Below are 16,208 nucleotides of genomic sequence, written 5' to 3'. Positions count from 1 at the left end.
CTCTCTTGATCAATTTCATTGTATCAGGTTCAGCTTAGTGAAATCACATCATGAGGAATTAGAAACATTTTATAGATTTCACCAAACATAATGAATGAATGATAGGGAATGTAATCCTTGATGTTTTTTCCTCCGCAAACTCTTCTGCACTAACGGGATTTGTATATTCAGAGGGAGGCGTTTAAATCGAAAAAAAGGATCGTGGATTCGAATCCCGCATTTGCCGCCGTGTTTGCGCAACTGCCACAGCCTGCTGCAGCCATGTTGGCAGCCCAACGGCCCGAAACCCCAGGAAACTTGGGTTGGGACCCCGTCATGGGTTCATCTGGGAACCTGCTTGGGGAGATTCTTGCTTTCAATCGACTGTTCTAGTATTGGTAAATCCTATTACTACTAATCCTAAAAATAACAATCGCTTATATTATACAAGGCACTTAATGATAGGGAGACTTCAGCCGATAGTTTATGAACGACCTTTCATTTATAAGGAGCATTGCGGTAAATATAGGCCACCTTAAAATGCCTGTCGCACAGGGATTTATCAAGTGTGCCTTTACGAATATATAAACCAATACTGCTTGACACCAGGCAAGCTGAAATATTGATTATCAACCTTAAAGACACAGGAGTCAATTGTACATTCATCGACACGTGGGTATGATTGGGGAGAGGATCGATTGAGTCAATCTTGGGTTTAAATAAATTCTACTTCGTACATTACAAATAACTAATAAGAGATAAGAAAGTTTCAATATAAACTAATATACAAAACAAAAGTAAAAATCGCTAAAATGTGCAAAACATTAACAGAAAAGTCTCTATTGCTGTTAATTGAAAGGCCTGAAAATGCTGAATTCATCAAATTGTTGTATCCCCAAGATTTTTCCTTTGAGTAAATGCGAGTATGATGGGTTTTTTAAAAATGCACAGAAGAAGATGTTATGTCAATTATGTTCTGACATTGAACGAGACAAAGGTACTGACAAAGAAAAGCTTAAATCATACTTGAATACGAGATGGCAAATATATTAAAATAAAAGGAAAAAGAGATGGTAGGAAAAAGGTTTTAGGAACAGGGGAGGGAAGAGTTATATCGACACATTCGTGCGATAAATGAAATAAGACTAGAGATAAGACTTCGTTACAGCAGTCTTAATTGTCATCTCAAAAAACGGAAAAGCATCTGTAGACTCATATGAATAATACCGCACACAGCAAATACATTGCACAGGATCATCGACAGAAGGCTCGAATATTTAGAAGAAGTTCAGTTACAGCTGAATAAGGGGATGGGCAGTCATGATTCCATACAGCAATGAGACCGCGGACAGAAAGGAATACAAAGCATAACAGCACGTATTTTGTTCATTTTGTGGATTTCGAGAAGGCGTTAGGCATATTAAATTAGGAGAAACTAAACATATTAAAATATATACATATATACATATATAAACCATAAACACAATAATCAACCCGAAGGTCGGTTTGGTAGGTGATGGTAGAGCTCACCCAGTACTAAGCCCTATACAGAATGTGAAATTCACACATTAGAGTAGGGGGGCCAGTTCCTTTCCCTGCGCCGGTTATGGCTTCCCAGGAAGACCTGGTACCCGAAAAATCACATAGCTTGGGTGGAGCGGCAGGTGCCCAGAGTGCCTTGCCCGGGAATCGAACCCGGGACCCTCCGGTCAACAGTCCAACGCTCTACTCCCTGGACTACCGCGACACACACATATATATATATATATATATATATATATATATATATATATATATCGGGTCGGGTCCCGGGTCTATATATATATATATATATATATATATATATATATATATATATAGACGTGGGTCAGGACAGGATGTCTTGCACAGCTATTTCTGTTTTCACCATTTTTCCATAATTCATAGGGCAGCGAATGACCTATGGGCCAACTCATACTTCTGTTTGCCCGCTTCAAACTACTAAAACGAGAATGGATGTCATCAGAATTGGAAAAATGTAGTGTCGGATAAGAAATAAGGATAACTCAAAACAAATTATCATTCTATTTTCTCTAATTTAGAACATCTGAAGTGAAACCGTGAGGAGAAGGCGGTTGAAGACTCGAATGAGAAGCATCAATGGCACGACCCTTTACTTACGGAGTATGATACAGCTCGCGCCCAAAAGTAAAATGGTTGCCACCCCCCAAGAGAAAAATATTTTATAAAAAAAGTTAATATATCCAATCACATTTTAACTCAATCTTTAGATTACATTTTTGATGGGATTATTTGCAACTAATCCCAAAGAACTAATTCAATACTAATATATATGGAGCTTGCCGGAAAAGTCTTCATCAACAATGAAATGTTTCTGCTTCCATTTTTGCTGACCTGTATCCAGAACAGGTGGAGGCGTCTCTTGGTAAACCTACACTCTGGTAATGAGGTGCTTACCACCCGTGGAAGTTTGTCTTTGAGAGTGCAAGTGGCTCGTTAAAGCTCTTATACCTACGTAGCTAAAAAAAACTTTTTAATCTACCACCTGGCACATTTGTTTCTGTTATATGTTGAAACGAATTAGTTGAAAATTCTGGTGCCGAACTCAGACGAATAAGCAAATAGATTCAAAATATTTTAACGAATTTTGGATAAAATCTGCAATTTCCACAAATTGCACCTCTCAAGCTTGGGCATACCCTTGATATACAAGAGCGCCGAAAAAATAAGGTACGTGTTTTTCCTCTGGCTCCTTCTTTTGTTTTACCCTAAATATCGTTTCGGTTCATAGGGAGAGCATTTGCTGTGGTAAATTTCGCCCGAAATATTTTTATTTATATAAATATTTATATTTATGCCGCCTATATTTTTAGCCAAAGGAGGAAGACGACATGCAAAAATTAAGGGAAACTGGAGGACATGGCGAGAGAGGGAGCTGGAGACGAGGCACCCGGAACCCAAAGTAGCAGGCCGCCTGAGATGAAGAGAATATTTTTATCGCGAACTTTGGAAAAAACTGGTGTGATTGTGTAAAATACTCAATCCACCGCCGGCGAAGAAAATGGGGAATCGACTGGTCGGAGAACATTTAAATCCCGCACAGATGGATACGTCCAACTAAAAATCCTAGTTGCAACGAGTTACTACCGTTCAAAGTTCTCAAGTTCGTCGAACGGATTTCAGCAAATAAATTTTCTTTTATTAATGCTCCCACACGTATGAGGGTAAAACATACTAATTTAGCTCACAGCAACTTTCGGTCGGGTATTAAGTCGTAATCATAAAGAGCATTTTTAATTAATTCTTTCCTTCGAAAAAAATTAATGAATAGCCTTAAAATAAAAAAAACCCGCCTTGACGTGAAATTCCCCGACTTTTCTAGGATTTTCCAGGATCTCTTGCCAACGGTTGCACCCGCTGTGCGGAAATGGAACAGAAAATTCATATTGCATAGTTACGTTGATGTTATTATTATCATGACATACTTTGTTAATGTTTAACTTTAACATGTGTACATTTTTAATATTGGACTTCCAATGCCGAAGCGCGTCGTAAGAATATGCCTTAATAGTGAAAATTACGGTTTTTCTCATTTCATACTTAGAAACGTGTAATTCTATGAAGTCAATCCTCAAACGGTCACCAGTCGAAAATTTCATGATAACCAACATTAACTGCCAAAAAACGGAAAATGAATGGAAAAGAAGCGTTTAATCTACCATGATTGCAGTAGGATTGTCGACCGTGTGCTTCTCTTTTGTCCGCGATCGATGGAGCAGAGCAGTGGCCGGAGAGGGCGCCTCGGAGCCGCATACCTCCCCAGCGACCATCACCCGCCTTCGGCACGCCGCATCACTCGGCCCTAACGACGGACGCCTCGAGACTGCTTATAGCAGTCACTGCGGAAAGCACGTGCCGACCGGGGGACTTTTCAGGAGTGGCCGACGGGCGGGACGACGGGGGAGGAGCGAAGGGAAGAGGCGGGGTTAAAAGCCAGGTGCCGGAGGGTCCTCGGTCGAACATCCCTTCCAACGGGTGACGCAACGCCCTTCACGTAGGACCAGGAGGTCACAAGCGGAGATTGCGATGTTACTCAAGAATGCTCCTTCCCTCCCGGGGAAACCGCCTTTCCCCACGATTTGTGAGAGGAAGACTGTTACCACATTTGTTACCACGACCCACAACACAAGATAATAGAAAATATATCTTCTATTAATCCGAAATAAAGCATCCCAAACTACGGCGATACTATGTAATAGACTATCCACTGATTTCCCCTCTCGTATCATGCCTTGATATTTTTTACTTCACAGCGATCGTTTACCCACAAAAATGGTGCAGCCCAAAGGAAAGACGTAGATTGGGACAAAAGTTGCAGGCTCGCTTTCCTCCGAGCCTAACCTAGTGTAGGAGGAAATGTGCAATATAAAATGAAATCACTGTTAGGACTTGAGCGTCAGAGAATCGTCAAATATACTGTTTCTAAATCACAAAATCAAACGTAAATAAAAATGTTTCCAGATTCATTTGACCCCACTTCCCATTAACTCACGTTACCTATTTACCAAATCTTCTACCAGAATATTGTTGATTAACGACAGAGCTTTCGGTGCCCACTAAATATTCCAAACGGTGTCTTTTAGACTTTGCTCTTGAACACGCCCAGAGAGAGAACGGCCACTGGCAAAGATTGCGTTTTCCTCATTTATAATGACAAGGATGCCTCTATGAGTCTCATTTCATGCGAAAAAGATAGGAAAATACGAAGTCTATAGGGTTAATATGATTCAAGTTATTCCGTGCCATAAATCTTTTCCGCTAGCTTTTACTGCCCAAGGGTCTGAAAGTGAAGAGAGAAGATGTTTATGGGATGATGAGTCTCCAGTCACAGATGGCTTTCCGAATCAGCCGCACAAGTGTTTACTTTCGAGAGCACGTCTCTCGACAGATAAATAACGCTGGATTGACGTTTTATGAATGCTTGAAATAACATATTTACTAGAGGCCTCTTTACGATTTATTTACGAAGTGATTCATAAACACGCCACTTTATAGTTACGGAGATGCTTCTTTAGAACATTTATCGCTTAAGAGAGAAACTGGTGGAATTGTTTTTCCAAAATGTCATCTATTGACAGCTTCCTTAAGACACTTCCTTATAAAACTAACAGTATCGACAACAGGAGTGCCGTATTTTATTTTTTAAGTCTCCTATATCTGTCACGCATGACTATATGTTCAAATAATATAAATAAGTTTGTTTTTCAAGCGGTATTTTCATTAATCATGTTAATGTACGATGAGATTCTCACAAAACTTAGCAGAGTAGCATGAATTCATACTTAACGTAACTATGAGCGGATCTCACCAGACGAAGGTGATGTGCGGGTGAGAGCTATGGTCGGTGCCTAGTCGCAGGGGGGGGGAGGTTATCATGATGCTGTATTTGGACGAGCTGGTCACCAAACCGAGCAATGCTACATGGACAGGATGGAATTCCAAATCACGTGAATATATCAAAATGCAGATCACTATAAAAAACACAATTTCGACAAGAAAAAATATCATTTCTCGCGATTTTTTTTCAGAATCCAATCTAGATTCTACTTTCACTTCCCTGAACGAGCCGACATTAACCATGTGAAGTAAAGTTCCCAATGAATCCCTGGAATGTGCCAAGATCCTCAGGAAACGAATTATAAATAAGAGATCATTTATGCTATGGCCATTTAATACTCCAAAAGCAGTGCTATGAGAGCCATGGGATTTCAACTCCACATTCGTACCCGCACCAAATATCTGCTTTATTAATCACTTTTATAACGGGTTAACGTTTTACAAATGCATTTTTATAACTACATTCGTGCTCCGGTTTGTGAATCGTAATCATCATAGAGTTTTTTTTGGGTGCGGATTCTGTTATTTGTCATGATCTCTATGTAGATGGCCTGCTGCAGAAGGGATAAGTTAAACCTGAGTTTACTTTAATTTGGTTCCTCATTTTTTTAATTCCTGTGTTGCAAATAAAAAATTTTGTGTGATCTTTACAAATCAGCCCTACATTTTTACGTGCAACACCTTATTGATACTTGCCAACGTGCTTTTCGTAACGAATATTGTATTTTATCAACCCCAGTTTACCTGAAGAAGCAACTTGACAATGACTTTATGACAGTGACTTTAAACCCTCGACGCACAGGTCGATTTCGTTTCAGTGGCTTCTATTAAATCTTCATCACTGTAATGCGAAGCCATACAACTGAAATAGGAAGTTCCAGAATCGCAATAGAAAAGGTAATCAAGTGTAAAACGTTTATAAATTATTCGAGATGCAAATCGTGCAACAAAAGGATATAGCGCCGTAGGCTACATTTGCATAAACAATGTATGTCATGAAAAGCATTGAAAGAGGATTTCGACATGAGGTCAGATGTGCTTTTGTGGGAGAAAGACAAAAATTCTGCGCATTTATTGCGTCTACCCTCAAAAAATTCCCCGCCAGAAGACACCGTCTGCGTGGGAAATATAGGAGAACGAACCCGGAGGCTGATCGCTACGAAATGCCGGCCGCTCTCACGTCATACGAAAAATAAGTTAACTCTTTGAAAAATTGAACCTAAATATCCCGGCTCGTAAGGCGTCATAGCGAGAAAAAATTTTATTATTTTATTTTTTAAACAATGAAGATGGCGTGAAAACATATGACCGCAAACAGTTACTGCAAACACAACCGGCAAAAAAGAAGTTAAAAAGACCAGAAATTTAGTTGTTTCATTTTGGATCATGAACATCATCTCTTAACATATTAAAGAAGTCCGTAAAAAAGATATTTGGCCAAGAAAATTACAGATATTCAAGCTCTCGTTCCTAATGGAAAAAACAACACAGGTCTTATGGGGAACTAATGACCAATTTCGCAGCGAAGAGCATCCACCTTTTACGGGACTGGATCTCTCAAAATTTGAACATCAGCATTTAGAGCAATTTCCAGATATTGAGGCGATAAAGCACAAATTGAAAGTCAATTAGCAATTGCATACACTCATGAAACAGCCAAATAATCCTCTCATCCAATAGTCGCTCGCCTCAAAATGTGGGTCAAGATAGATAGCAGCATTTGTTAGTAACACACAGCTTTATATTTGCTACAACTTAACCTAATTTCTGCTAACTTGTAGAAGGTATTAGGACGACATTACTGAAATCTTAATTTTTCATTGAAACGAGCAATATTCCTAAATTTCTGTTAACCCGATCAGAATACTGTTACGTGGACAAAATAACGATCAAGAAGATTCTCCTACCACAATGATGATTATTGAGAGCAACGGCGACTTTAATATCTCATGAAGTATTATTTCAGTGACCTAAACCAGGAGTTAAGAGTAAACTTTACAATTCAACAATAGAACAAAGAAAAAATAAGGTTTGATCCACTTCCTATTGTTTTAAAATACTAGAACGCAGACATAAATATCCGTGAGAGTTTTTCGAATATCAATAACATTAAAAGCCTTTATTAAGTCATAAAAAAGCTATAACAGACCATACGAATCGCTACAAAAACAATCTGATCACCAAAACCAATTAATCCTATTTAAATATCTGAGAAGTTAAAAAATGAATTATAACATTAACGTTACCTTGTTCACACAAATACTGTCGCTAACTAACAACGCTTAGCTGTTAACAAAAAAGCACGAGGATGTAAATTTGATTTGAAGAAAACATATCTCATATATTTAAAAAACAGTAAAACTATGCTCACATAGTAACCGAAGGGAAAAATAGCATCCTCCCGATAAAACTGATGGAGACAAAAAGCAGACTAACAGAGATTGACAGATTTGGCCGTCAAACCAAAAGGCGTCAGATCACTCCGCAGAACATATTTTGGAGTGCTTACTACCATGACAATTTTGTGCATGATATACATTTTATTACATAGTGAAACGATGGGCAACAAACCTGTTTCCTCTTTAAGTGCCAGAAATTGTAAATTACCAGTGACAGGTTCAAATATTGCCAGAAATATATTTTCCTAATTCATTTCCCCACTGTTCAACATTCCACCCCCGAATCATCAGGAAAATTCCCATACTCCCTTCCCTCGGATTGAACTAACCTTGAAAAAAGACCGAACAACAACAAACTGAACAATACTTATATATTATGCATGTGTGTGCGCATATATATATATATATATATATATATATATATATATATATATATAAACACACACACACACACACACACACACACACACACACACACACACACACACACACACACACACATATATATATATATATATATATATATATATAAAACAACACACAAACATTTAATTCAAACGAAGGAGCGAGATGGCGCTGGCCAACACAAATATAGAAAGACATAAAAAAGGACACTCACACGTATTCCAAAATTTTCGGTGGCACGACCACCTTCCCCTGCGGACAGAAGGAACTGTCAGTTAATTATACACACATATAAACACACTAAACAATTATCAAAGATTAAACATTCACCACCCTCTCTCCTTAAAAATGCTATTACCCTTCCTCTCCACCTAGTCTCAGATGTAATTGGACGCAAATATTTTTCGGTGACACCTGAATGTAACAATGTAGGGGATATTCAAGGTTTTCCGAAATGCTTCGCTCCGCTGGGTCTTCGTTCTTGAGACGACGTTTCGGAGGCATTCATTGTAGCTTCCGTCCTTGGGTCAGAAGAGCTTGGACGGAGAAAGCGCAACAATTATTCCCGCACGCGAAAATGCGCGAGAACCGCGTAATAAGATGGGTTCATGATTTTTTTTCTTTTGCTATTTTATTCTATTCGTTTCTTCAATTCGAAATAACTTAGAAAAATCGGAACAAATATCACGCAGAAGTAATTCACATGCACTGATTTGACCCTACAAAAATCGTATGAAAAATTAACTCAAAAACCTTTGCCACCGCATCGAAAGAAACATGATGTGATGTCAGTGCTTGCATGGTTAATTTCGGAAGCAGTCACCCTCAATTTCATTTTCCTGGGGCCTCATTGAATCTATCGAAGATTGTAACTTTTAAAAAGAGAACTTTGAGCCTGATTGATGAAGTTTTCTCGGGTCTTCCCCTACACTCATCTTCCCTGAGGACGATGCACGAGTCGAGCATCGAAACGTCGGCCAAGATAGAGCCCCTGACCCGGTGGAATACCCGAGATAACTTCATCAAGCAGATACGCCGGGAAAGCACCAGATCTCACTTCTTGAGCCTGATGTTAAAAAATAACCACGGAGAAGAAAGGGAATCATTAAGACACCAAAGGTTACTTCACGATAAAAGGAAAAACACCTGCGACGATGTTTCTAGCGGCGAATTTAATGAGGTTATTCATGATCATAAGATGTATAGGGACACGGCCAAGAAGTCTTTTGGGAGGCGTTTAGAGACTTCAAAGTAGAATTCAATATATTTTCAAAGATAAAGAGATCATAGTTGCTCTTATCTACATGTTTTACTTCCATTTTAAGGGAAGAGACACCTAGTAGTATCTCTCTTAATAGCATCCTGCAGTCTCTTGTTTTTTGTATTCATATGGCCTACACGATAGTATTTAAAATACAAAATTAAGAACAGAGAAAGAATTCTAATTATTTTTCCATTATTATTTATCAATATAAAATAAATGCTGGAAATTTAGTTTTGGAACTGTTGGAAATGACAATGCTCGTGATCCTCAAAATCAAAAAATCTGGATCATCGCGATGTGTTAAATTAGGCCGATGTTAAAACGAAAATCACATTTGCTTGGTGCGTCTCTTTACAAAATGCTCGGTGTCTTTTTGCGAAAGATAAGCCTTTCGCAAATTTTCGGTTAAAATTAATGTCTTTTCAATTTTTCAACAGCCAAGAGGACAGAATAAACCTCTCTACGGTTCAGGAAAAGTTCAAATGAATAATGTACTTCCCTCTGGCTCTTCAGTAGAAAATCAATCATCTTATAGACTGGACTTGATCCGGTCACGGCTGGAAAATTATCCGACTGTGCCTTTATGAAAGCTTTAGTTTTCCCCATTTTCAAATACAATTTAAGTAAAACTAGAATACTAGCGGGATTCAAAACAAACTACCCTTACGAGCTTTACCGCGGTTGCATGGTAGGCTAACGTAGACGTCACAGAGCTACCTATTCGATATACTTCGTTTAGCAGTGTTTTTTAGTATTCGTTATTTAGTATTTATATTGCTTTTAAAGTAAAAAAAAAAACTAAGTAAAGTCTCGATTTTTCACAGATGATTCTTTCTGATTCGCAATCTATGACGCTTCCTTTACGTGAATATAACATTTTAGACCAAAAATAAATTTCTTGCGTGGAGCCCGTAACAACCGGAATACAGGTGCACTTTGACGAGAACATGGAACCGACCGCTTCTTCTCCGAAGTGGACGAAACGGAGGACGAATACCCTCTGACTAGACATTCTTGCACAAATCTGATTGGGAGAAGAGATTGGCCTCCCTGAAGTCAAATGTATGTTCGCGCTTTAGTGGTCCAACGATTCTCGTGTCCATGCGTAAATGCGCGCCCCCGGTCGAGTCACCCGAATCCGGAAATTGCAATGACGCCGAAACGTCGTCTCCAGAATGAAAAGCCAGCACAGCGACTCGTCCCAGAAAACGCTGAATTTCCAGAAAAAAAAACCCTGCGAAAGCCTCCAGCAAGAAACGCGACAACGTTACAATGAAACTGGCTCGTGAAATAAAGTGTTTTCGGTGGGAATGGATGCGAAGTGTATTTTTCCAAACGAATTCATGGAGCTTCAACATTTATGACGGACACCATTTGTTTCTCTACTACCTTCCCCAGAGAATGGACTCAAAGGAGTACCTCCATGAAACTGCTTCATGTTGACGGTTAGGACTCCGTGGCCAGAGCATACGAAACCCGTCTTTGATCTCATCTCTTAGGTCGACCGCGAAGGAGGTCTCAGACAGGTCATTTAAGGTCAGGGATGAAGAATGAGGAGGTTTAGGCGTAAATTTTCCCAGAGGAGAGCACGAGATTAAAACGTTGACGGCGAACGGAATGGCAGTATGACGGTATAAAAAAAAAGAAAATATCACCGAATACCCCGTGGGGATTGACCCCTTTACGTCATCCCCGTTCCGAGAACCAGCGGTTTACACATCCGAGTCACATGGGGGAATGAAAGAACACAGCGGATCAATACTAAGGTTGTTGCAGTTCCCGAGTTTGTGGATTGCCCCAACTCCTACAGGTTTTCCAAGCGAAAACTGCAATTCGTCTGAATAAAATTTTCGGTAGGCTGAGCTGTGAAAATGCAGGAATCGGATGCGCCAATCACTAAATGACAGCCACTAGCACCACTGAAGCGAGTCAAACCACCGAGTACGCCATAAAATGTGTGATAAAATGTTAATCAATTTCGTAAAACTGTTTTAAAAATTTCGTATGGGGGAACCACCACAGAAATGAAAACGCGAAGAAGCATAGATGGGATGACCTTTTCGTTGCTCTCCGAACCCTAGGCTGAAAACTGGGGATGCGTGGTTTCGCGACCTGGAGGGATAACGTTTTTCATTGAAAAATTCACAATTTTTGCGCGCACCCGCTTGTCTCTCCTGCCCTGCGAGTTTTAAACATCCATGACGTTTTTAAGACGTAATCGCCTTTCATGACATCAATTATCAGATGATGTTTGCCACCAAATTACAACGTAGTGTATTCCTAACAAAAAACACACGCACTCTAGCGAAAGCAGTGCGGCTCGCCTATCAGCAAAAAGCCTTATAATCCAGATTTACCACGCCTGAAAGACGCATACATTCTAGTGAATTCAAGGATGACCGTTAAATTCTCATTCTGATGAAAAGATCTCGCTCTACTCCACTACGTAGTCAACGGTCGAACAATGTTAAATGGTGTGCATAGGTAGTGACTGGCACGAAAGTGGACAGAAACATCCCTCTCGGGCATATGCATAATAGCCAAACAAGGCGGCCGGCCTTGCCTTTCGCGTGCTCCAGCGGATTCTGCAGTCCGTCCGCCCTATGCGGGTGCACTCGGCCGATCGCCCCGTGTACCCTGACGCACCCCCCCCCCCACTCGACGACACCCCGCTCTCGCCGCACAACGCCGGCCGACTGGAGCCTGCCCACCGGCCACGGAAGAATGACTTCCCAGCGGTTTACACCACGAGCGCATGACCTTACTCATATTACCGACCATGTTATAATCGACCAGAGCATGAGCGATCGATAAATTGACTAAGTGCGATCGTTTGGCGATATGAATTGCACATTATATAGACATTGATTCTTTCGATAAACACACTTTATAATCATAGGAGTGATTGAGACCTCAATTTTTTATTTTTCGACCCGAATCCTGTAAACTACATGAGAGAAGCCGCTGCATTTGGTCAAACCACAGCTAGCTGCAATTACTCTCCATTGTTCAATTCAAAATGCTGTTTTTCTACTTCTCTATGCATGTATGCCTCGTAGTTTTTGTGCTCACTTGTCGGGGAGTGTTTTTAAGTGAGTCTTTAATGAGTCTGAAACAGAAAATCTATCCTTCCTATTCTTATTATTTCATTTCGAAGTGCAGCTGGTTGAAAAGGAGTTTTCAACTAGCCTATTCCAGAAATTGAGTGTGTTGTGACAGCAGAATAAGGAGATGATTCTATTGTGGTCAATAAGTAGTCTTTGGACGGTGAACCAGAGATTATAGTGACGAGGGTGCGGCCCAAAATGGGAAAGATTTCCAAGCCAGGACTCCAAAGCACCTATAGCGAATTTTTTTGGCAGATCCGCCTTAAAGTTCTTGTTTGCCCTTAACGCCGTTGTATCACAATAATGTAATGTTGTCTATAAAAACAGCATTAAATTACGGGTATTAAGCCATAGAAAATGAAATATGGCACATAGACTTGCAAAACTTGACTAAGCCGACAGCTAACGATAACGACAGGAAACACAAACTGAAATGCAAAATTAAGAACGTAAAAATGGCAGTCCATCTAAGACAGTGAGTAAAAAGTAACCTAACAAATGAATGGAAATAATAAAATTCCAACAGCGTCTCTGGCGCCCCGTTCTGGAGTTGGTTGATTAATGACAGTCGGACGGGTGCACTCGTCAAACACTCAACGGTAGCAGATCCAAGTCTTGTGCGCTTTGTCGCACTGACTACACCGCAAAGTTACCTCAACTTCCATAGCATGACAACACCAAATACCTCTCCTGCACAAACAAACACTAGAGAAATAGTAAGAGTTAGGAGGAAAAATATAATCTATGTGCAACAAAATAAAAGCTAGGCCTTCTGTTCTCCTAGAAGCGATAAAATACCACGTGAACTAGCCAGTTCGGCGCAACTTTCCGGGCCATCGAGGCCATGATTGATCGCTCTCGTTCAACCTTAATCAAATACCACTTATTTTCCCCTCGTGAGTTTCCAAATCGTTAATTCGCAGATCTAGACATTTATTTCCCTTGAGAATGCCAATGAAACATGTCCGACAAACTCGACGCAGGCAGGGAGATCCATGAAGAAATATAGGAATCCTAAAATTTAAAAAAATAAATAATGGATTAATATTTCTACTGAAAACTCCATCTAAAATAAACCATAATCGCCTAAAATAGCAGGGACACAGGATATTTCGATTAAGGAGAGTACTATAGGACACTCAATTACAACTACCAACCAACCAACAGGAATGTATTGGTGGTGGAAAAGTAATGTGCCATGCCTTTTTCAGTAGCTGCTCTTATGTTAAACTGTGACATACATTACATTAACTCTTATTTGATTAGCTTTTTTCCATTTGGACTGTAAACAGAAACATTATCATCCACACGAAAGAACGAGTCTGGTGGAACATGGAAAGACAAAACGGCACTCACGGCACAACAAGCGCCAGAGGAAAGAATTTTAAAAAAACAATGGAGCATAGGTTTTGACGGAAAAAAATTAATAAAATTGATGACATTTATTTACACACCTAAAGCCTATGGATACAACTAAGGAGAGTATTTTCCCTTGCACAGATGGGGGAAAAATGATTGCTCAAAATTTACGACTTGAAAATGCAAAATAAGCTCAGACCTCTAAGAAAAATAATTGTGAGTCACAAGAAGGAAGTATGGATTCCTTTTTTCCCGAATTACGACCTTTCCCAAGTGTTACATGCTGTATTAGATTAACTGTTACGTTAATGGATAAACACGGAAGCCATCTGAATACAAAATTATATTTCCATAGGCCATGCAGAAATAAACGCATTATTTCGGTAAAATTTGCGCCATTAAACGAGGTTATTTACCGAGACGTCAAGGAAATTAGTCCAATTCACCGGAGAAATTCAATCTTTTCAGAGTGATAACTAAGGAATAAATCCAATCATTTACTAAAATACGTAACTGTCTTTATGCACACATGATTAGGAGAGCACCCGTGGGCATCCGAGTGCCGTGAAAGGGAATAAGAGGTATTCAATGAATTGAATATTCACGTAAACGTCCGTGTGCAGCACATTGGAGCTGGTGTTTATCACTTCTTTCAACACGAGGTGTCATTATTTTTCCCCCGAATACATTAGGAAAGTTTTGCAGAAATGCTTATTCGGCTGCAGGAACCGTATGCGGTCTGGCGGGGCACAACCTTGTAAAAAAGGTGCATTTCGAAAGAATCACATTTGAAGAGCGGCTACTTCGCAAACTGCGCTCTCCGCACCACAACCTAAAGAAGAGCAGAAAATTGTAGAACGAGGCAAAAGGTTGAAGTTCGGAACGGAAGGTATTACGCATATATTTATTCTCGAAACATTTTCACCTGAGATTATTTTTTTCAATGCCGAGTGTCTCTGAAGTTGATAAAATTGAAAAAAAAAACATCTTTGAAAAATGCCATCAAATATAATTACTGCTTCTTATACGTTCAGCATGAGGGTAGCATTCAAATGACATCCAGAGGTCAACATTTCAATTCTTCATACTCGAGGTACCAACACTTAAATGTTCACTTGATTTTCAGAGAGTAAAATAATAATTACACGGAAAATTAGCATCGTTGACCGATTTAGCAGTTGCTGGCATGCAACATTATGCAAAACGGAAGGGATGGCGAGTTGCTGAGAAATTATTCTAAAACAATTTTCGCACAAGGTATAGAATCAACTTCGTGACACACGATACGTCTTTCAGTTTTGAGAAATATGGCACACGAGTCTCAATTCCTACGTCATCTTCTCCAACCCACTTCCATGCCTCAGCACGTGCCTATCCTGGAAAACATTCCCCTGCATCGGCCTACTAAAGCTGCATTTCCTCCCTCCCTAATCCTTTTCCTTGCTTCCCCTTTCCACAATCCTCCGAGTGGCTTTCATATACGCCTCCCACCTTCGCGGTGCAGAACACATCATCACCCTCCACCTCCTTCACCACCCCCAAGTCAACGCCAACCGTGAAACAATGTAGGTTTCTGTGCACTGTGTTACTCCGTCACCAATATTTCTCGATAGTTCTTTCCCATTTTTTGTCCCAAGTTCAGGCAGTAAGGAAAAAAAATCAACCATTTACATGAGGGAGGTCCAAATTCAAAGGTTTTTCATCAAAGAGTCAATTATTTTGGCGTATGAATACTACTGAACGACAAGTAAAGGACAGATCGGTGGAAGGAGACCTGGCGCTTTAATTTATCCATTTTCCTCGGAAAAATGTAGCGGGAAAATTGTGAGCGGAGGGCGTTATATTTATCGCGACGCCATAAACGGAATGAGACGTCCTTCGCTGTGAGTGGAGAAAAGTCAGCAGCATTTCAATACACTTGGGATGAAAAAAAAGAGCCTCCCAGCCGCTGATAGTTGAAAAATCTATCCTTCAACGATAAATGAATAAAAAAACTTAACTGAATCGGAAGCTTTTGCGGCGAATGGGAGAATTGTATCGTGGCTAAAATCCGCTTGGGAATGGCGCCGGAAATAATGCTGTCCTCTACAAAAATATATAATAACCACAGATAGTCAAATGCATCCATGGAAAATCCCACAAGAATTTGCAGCAAAATTTGAACATGAGCCACTTCGTCTATGCGCCACTCTTATTTGGAAATAATCGGTCACGATCATCTCATCACCCTTTCGAGCACACCCGAATACCCACAAAAATCTGGACTACCCACATTTTGAATCTAACAGTTTCAGGCTT

The 16,208-nt window shown here is 39.9% G+C and overlaps 1 protein-coding gene across 9 annotated transcripts in view; it reads right to left on the bottom strand.

The window, feature by feature from the left end:
• The window catches only part of bsk (mitogen-activated protein kinase dJNK), a 244,112-nt gene that overhangs the window by 71,380 nt on the left and 156,524 nt on the right, over positions 1–16,208 (bottom strand). For 3 of the 9 annotated variants that reach the window (XM_071582860.1, XM_071582862.1, XM_071582864.1), the window contains one exon: positions 8,395–8,432. The exons of the other annotated variants lie outside the window; for them this stretch is intronic. The gene's annotated coding sequence lies outside the window, so the exon portion shown is untranslated. The remainder of the gene's footprint in view (positions 1–8,394; positions 8,433–16,208) is intronic. 9 annotated transcript variants of the gene reach the window in all.

The sequence above is a fragment of the Hetaerina americana genome, unplaced genomic scaffold (assembly GCF_022747635.1).
Source record: "Hetaerina americana unplaced genomic scaffold, ioHetAmer1.1.p SCAF_12, whole genome shotgun sequence".
Lineage (NCBI taxonomy): Eukaryota > Metazoa > Arthropoda > Insecta > Odonata > Calopterygidae > Hetaerina > Hetaerina americana.
This window is presented reverse-complemented; position numbering and strand designations above follow the sequence as displayed.